This window comes from Myotis nattereri, assembly GCF_964212035.1.
Source record: "Myotis nattereri genome assembly, chromosome: 13".
NCBI lineage: Eukaryota > Metazoa > Chordata > Mammalia > Chiroptera > Vespertilionidae > Myotis > Myotis nattereri.
Window position 1 is genome coordinate 8,370,482 of NC_138088.1, and position 7,025 is coordinate 8,377,506.

Sequence of the window (7,025 nt, forward strand, 5' to 3'; positions counted from 1 at the left end):
TATTAAAAAAATAAAATTAAGATGCATATTGAAAATAATACTTGCTCTTTTATTTACAACTTGATAGAAAGGTATTCATCAGTTTTTTGTTTTTTGTTTAATGTGGAATGCTTCACAAATTTGCATGTCATCCTTGTGCAGGGGCCATGCTAACCTTCTCCATGGCATTCCAACTTTAGTATCTGTGCTGCCGAAGCGAGCACAGGGGTTCATTTTTTTGTTTCCATGCTGCTAGCTGTTTTGGTAGGCCACATCCAAGAACTTGTGAGGAGACAGGAGTGGAGACCTCGCATAGTGATCCAGATCATCGTCTTCAACTGAGGATGATATGTCACCACTGCTTATAGAAGTTTGCAATTCTTACTTTTCCTTGGTACATCACTATCCATATAACGTTAGTGGATAAGATGGAGTAAATGGGGAATTCAGAAATTCACTGCAAAGTAGTTAGTGGAACACATAAGAGGTTTATTTTTATGTTTTGACTTTTTAAAAATATATTTTATTGATTTTCTACAGAGAGGAAGGGAGAGGGGTAGAGAGCTAGAAACATCGATGAGAGAGAAACATCGATCAGCTGCCTCCTGCACACCTCTTACTGGGGATGTGCCCACAACCAAGGTACATGCCTTTGACCGGAATCAAACCCGGGACCTTTCAGTCCGCAGGCCGACATTCTATCCACTGAGCCAAACCGGTTAGGGCATGTTTTGACTTTTTGTTGTTGAGAAATAAGCAGTCAATATTTGACTAGTGGTATGGAGTGTACCAAATGCATTTGCAAATGACTTGACAAAATGACTATATGACAATCAAAATCTGTTACTGTTACCAGAGCCGAGTCAAGTGTATCTTTTGCAGGTTAAAAAACTGCCACTAGATGGCAGAGCTGTAGAGATGGGGGAAGGATTGCCACCATTCTCAGTATAATACAGCATAGCCGAAATGAGGTGGTAAAATAGGGGCACCAATTTCATATTCTTCAAAGAATTTCTCTTAAGTTAATAAACAATAATTAATTTAAAAAGCGAGTAAGCAAAACTTGATTTTGGTTTTGAAATATTTTTGCAACACTTTTTAATCCTGATAATGATTTCAAATTTCCTATACTGTTACAGAAATGTCTGTGCCTACATTTATAAGGCATATACTCACATTTCCAGTTTTCATTCAGGATACCGGTAACTCTACTCTTGGGAATTGCACACTTTTCCCCCAGTTTTCTCCCTATCATCTAAAATGGCTATGTGGCACATAGTATCATGATGTGTAGAATATGGTTTAGTTAATAAAATTTTGCTGTAGAATATTTTTTCTCAAAAGACCCCATATCCAAAACCAGTAAAATAAAGGGTTCTACTGTAATTGGAATTCAAAGTACTTACATTCCTTTTTTTACACCCCTTTTAATAAGTAGAGGCTTAAAGCATTGCCACATTTTACATTTCCCTATTATTTTTAGTTTCCTTATTTACAACTTAATAAAAACCTTGGACAGAAATTATTCTTAGCCAGTAAAAATTTACTGATTGTCCTATTTGATATATTATTCTTAACTTGGAATACATAATCTGAAACAACTTTTGACGTTAACTGAAACATTAGAAGTAGGATTCATATCTAAAATTCTTGTGAAAGATCTTGCTTATTAAGTATTATTAAACTTTGCTCTTTAAAATTAAAAAAAGAAATTCTAGAACTGAAAAATGTAATTACCAAAATAAAAAGCTCACTAGATGGGCTCAAAATCAGAATGGGGGTGGGGGGGATGTATCAGTAAACTTAAATGTTAAATAATAGAAATTACCCAGTGTGAAAGACAGAGAAAACATAGCAGCAAGAAAATGAGCAGAGCCTCAGGGTCTGTGGGACTGCAACAAACGACCAACCTTTCATGTCATGAGGGTCCCAGAAGGGAAGAAGAAAGAATGTGGAGCTAGAAAGTATCTGAAGACATACTGACTGAAAAGATTCCAGTTTGGGCAAAACAGTTACAAAGGGCAATATGGGAAAACTATACAGACTCTACCCCCATAAGCTTGAGAACTGAGATAAAATGTACCAATCCCTCAAAAGCCTACTACCACAGCTCACCCAACATGAAACAGATTATTTGAACAGCCCTATACTTACTTAGGAATTGATTTGTAATTAAGACTCCCCCCAAAATCTCCAGACATAGATGGTTCCCTAAAAAATTATAGCAAATATTTACAGAAGAGTTAATTTTATACAATCTCTTCCAAAAAATGGAAGAGGGAACATTTCCCCCAATTCATTTAATGAGGTCAATATCCTCATAAATATAGATGTAAATCCTTCTCAAAATGTTAGCAAATAGGACCAATAATATTGAAAAATAATTATACATCATGACCAAGTAGAGATTGGAATATGCAAGGCTAGTTCAACATTTGCAAATCAATCAGTGTAATGTAGCATATCAACAGGCTAACGAGGAAATACTTTAAATAATAATTATATGAACTGACACAGAAAAAGCATTCAACGAAATACAACACCACACATTCATGATAGAAACTCTCAATAAGTTAGAAATAAAGGGGAACCATCTCAACTTGATAAAGAGCATCTACAATCCATACTTAGTGAAACAGTGCATGCTTCTCCCCAAGATCAGGAACAAGGCAAGGATGTCCACTTCACCACTCTAATTCAACATCTTATTTTAGGTCCAATTCAGTGAAATAAGGCAAGAAAAAAATTTAAAGCATACAAATTAAAACAGAAGAATTAAAACTATTCCTTTTGCTGATGGCATGATATGCTATATAGAAAATCCTAAGAAACATACCCCCAAAGTTCCTAGAACTAATAACTTAAGCACAGTCATAGACTACAAGATCAATATACAAAAATCTCACCAATATTTTTTATATGTATAGAGTCTATACTATAGACAAATGTATTCTAAAATTTCTATGGAAAGGTAAAGGGGTTAGAACAGCCAAAAAAATTTGAAAAAGGTGAATAAAGTTGAACTCATACTACCCAATTTTAGGAATCAGCATAAGAGTTACAATGAAGCCCTGACTGGTTTGGCTCAATGGATAGAGCATCGGCCTGAGGACTGAAAGTTCCCAGGTTCGATTCCAGTCAAGGGCTTGTACCTTGGTTGCGGGCACATCCCCAGTTGGGGGGGGTGGGGGGGGGCGGGGCGGGAGGGGGCAGGAGGCAGCTGATCTATGTTTCTAACTATCCCTCTCCCTTCCTCTCTGTAAAAAATCAATAAAATATATACTTTTTAAAAAGAGTTACAATGAATACAGTGCAGTATTGATGAAAGGATACACATATAAATCAATGGAACAGAATCCAGATCTAGACACACACACAAAAATGGCCATCTAATTTTTAACACTGGAACAAAGCTAATTTTTAACACTGGAACAAAGTAGTAGTGTCAACAAATAGTGCTGGAAAAATTGTATAGCCATTTGGAGGAAGAGATCCTTGATCCTAAAACTCACACCTCATTAAAAAAAAAAAAAAAAAAAAAAAAAAAACACTAAAAATAAATCTTATACCTGTATGTAAAATGTCAAAGTGTACTATCTTTATGAGAAAATACAGATGAAAATTTTCAAGATCTAGCGTTATGCAAAGAGTTCTTAGGTAACACCAAAGGCAAAATCCATAAAATAAAAAGTTGACAAACTTCATCAAAATTAAAACTTTTGCTCTGCAATACTGTTAAGATAAACTACAAGCTGGAAGAAAATTTTGCAAATCACATATCTGACCTATATTTAGAAAAAAGCTGTCAAAACTCAACTGAAGCCCTAGGTGGTTTTGCTCAGTAGATAAAGCATCAGACTGAAGTGTCCCAGGGTTCGATTCCAGTCAAGGGCACATGCCTGCGTTGCGGGCACGATCCCCAGTGGGGAGCGGGCAGGAGGCAGCTGATCAATGATTCTCTCATCACTGATGTTTTGATCTCTCTCTCTCTCTCTCCCTCTCCCTTCCTCTCTGAAATCAATAAAAATATATATTTTTTAAAAACTCAACTGAAATGAAACCAATTTTTAGAGTGGGCAAAACACTTAACCATATACTTTACAAAAGGATCTAGGATGACAAATAAGCTCATGAGAGATAATCAACATTTGCCATTAGTGAAATTCAAATTAAAGCTATGAAAAAACACTGGTGCCCTAGCTGATGTAGCTCCGTTGATTGGAGCATCCCTAAACACTGAAAGGTGAAGGTTTGATTCTCGGTCAGGGCACATACCCAGGCTGTGGGTTCAATCCCCAGTCAGGGTGCATGGGTGAAGCAACTGATCCATGTTTTACTTTCACATCAATGTTTCACTCACTCACTCCCTCTTTTCCTCTAAGATCAATTAAAAAATATATGTATACTAGAGGCCTGGTGCATGGAATTCGTGCACTGTAGGGGTCATGGCCTGTGGGGATCAATGCTGTGGGAGTGCAGCTCATCCCAGTCAGCCGAGTGGCTGTGGACCCACTCTCTGAGTGCTGCTCCTGCTGTGGGAGCGCACTGACCACCAGGGGGTAGCTCCTGCATTAAGCGTCTGCCCCCTGGTGGTCAGTGCGCATCATAGTAACTGGTTAACCAGTCATTCTGGTCATTCTGCCATTAGGTTGCTGGGCTTTTATTATATAGGACTAGAGGCCCGGTGCACAAAAATTTGTGCACTCAGGGGGGTCCCTCAGCCCGGCCTATGCCCTCTTGCAGTCTGGGACCCCCTTGGAGGATGTCCACCTGCTGGCTTAGGCCCGCTCTCTGGGGGATCGGGCCCAAGCTGGCAGACATCCCTCGGACAGCCCGGCAGCCCTCGGGAGATTTCCACTTGCCAGTGGGGAGAAGGCCTAAGCTGCAGTCAGACATTCTTAGCGCTGCTGAGGAGGCGGGAGAGGCTCCCACCACAACCGCTGTACTGGCAGCCATCAGCCTGGCTTGTGGCTGAGCAGAGCTCCCTCCCCGTGTGAGAGCGCATTGACCACCAGGGGCAGCTCCTGCATTGAGTGTCTGCCCCCTGGTGGTCAGTGTGTGTCATAGTGACCAATCATTCCCAGTTGTTGTGCTATTAGGGTCAGTTTGCATATTACCCTTTTATTATATAGGATAGAGGCCTGGTACATGGGTAGGGGCCGGCTGGTTTGCCCTGAAGGGTGTCCCAGATCAGGGTGGGGGTCCCGCTGGGGTGCCTGGCCAGCCTGGGTGAGGGGCTGATGGGTGTTTGCAGGTTGGTCACACCCCCTTCAGGGTAGGAGTCCCAACTGGGGCGCCTGGCCAGCCTGGGTGAGGGGCTGATGGCTGTTTGCAGCTGGGCACACCCCCTTCAGGGTGGGGGTCCCCACTGGGGTGCCTGGCCAGCCTGGGTGAGGGGCTGATGGCTGTTTGCAGGCTGGTCAAGCCTCCCCACCAGTGGAGACCCTCACCCCATGGAGGTTTGGCCAGCCTGGGTGAGGGACTGATGGCTGTTTTCAGGCTGGCCACGCCCCCTTTAGGGTGGGGGGTCCCCACTGGGGTGCCTGGCCAGTCCAGGTGAGGGGCTAAGGGCCGTTTTCAGGCTGGCCAAGCCCCCCAGCAATGGAAGCTCCCAGCCTCTCCTTTTTTTTCTTTTATTCTGGGATTTATTTACCTTCTATAATTGAAACTTTGTAGCCTTGAGAGGAGCTGAGAGCCAGCCAGGGCAGGCGGGAGGGAAACCTCCTGCTCGCTCCAGCTCCATGGCCACAGCCGGCTGAAAGCAGATATCTGGGGTTTACTTACCTTCTATAATTGAAATTTTGTTGCTTTGAGTGTAGTTCAGAGCCACCGCGGCAAGCGGGAAGCTTGGCTTCCTCCATCATTGGGGCAACCAAGCCTCCTGCTTGCTCCAGGTCCTTGGCTGCCAGCCGCCATCTTGTTTGGGTTAATTTGCATATAGTCGCTCTGATTGGCTGGTGGGCCTGGCTTAAGGTGTAGTGAAGGTATGGTCAATTTGCATGTCAGTCTTTTATTAGTGTAGATGTGGCCATATACCTCTATAGAATGGCTAAAATACATATTTTAAATTGACCATATCAAGTGCTAGGGAAGATGTAAAGCAATGGGAACCCTCATACCGTGCTAATAAAATGCTAAATGTACAGACACTCTGGAAAAGTTTGGAGTTATATAAAGTTAAATATTTACACACTATGTAATCTACCAATCCCCCTGGGGTTATGGAGTTAAATGGGTTCAACTGTTGGGAAAGTGTCCTTATGTCATGAAGTTGAATGTGGACAAATCTTATGACCAAGGGATTCCATCACAGACCCCAAAGGTAGTCTGGCACATGTGCCCCAGAAGACAAGTGCTGGTTCAAAGCACCACTGTCTATAATATCCAAAACTGAAAACAATCTAAACATCGTTTAACAGCCCTAGCTGGTTTGGCTCAGTGGATAGAGCATCGGCCTGCAGACTGAAGGGTCTCAGGTTCGATTCCGGCCCAGTACACATGCCCGGGTTGCTGGCTCGATCCCCAGTGAGGGATGTGCAGGAGGCAACCGATCAATGATTCTCTCTCATCATTGATGTTTCTATCTATCCCTCTTCCTTCCTCTCTGACATCAATAAAAATTTTTTTTAAAAAAGGCACTAAAACAAACAAAAAACTCATCACTAGTGACATATATTTGAAAAAAAAGAAAGGCACTGAAGAAAACATAGTATGTATACAATTTATATAGAATCCAAGGACAGCCAAAACCAGTTTGGCTCAGTGGATAGAGCGTCGGCCTGCGGACTGAAAGGTCCCAGGTTCGATTCCGGTCAAGGGCATGTACCTGGGTTGCGGGCATATCCCCAGTAGGAGATGTGCAGGAGGCAGCTGATCGATGTTTCTCTCTCATCAATGTTTCTAACTCTATCTCTCTCCCTTCCTCTCTGTAAAAAATCAATAAAATATATTTTTTTTTTAAAAAAAAGAATCCAAGGACATACAAAACTATTCAATACATTTTTTCTGGGATACAATTTTAATCAAATTATAAAGAAAAGAAAGTA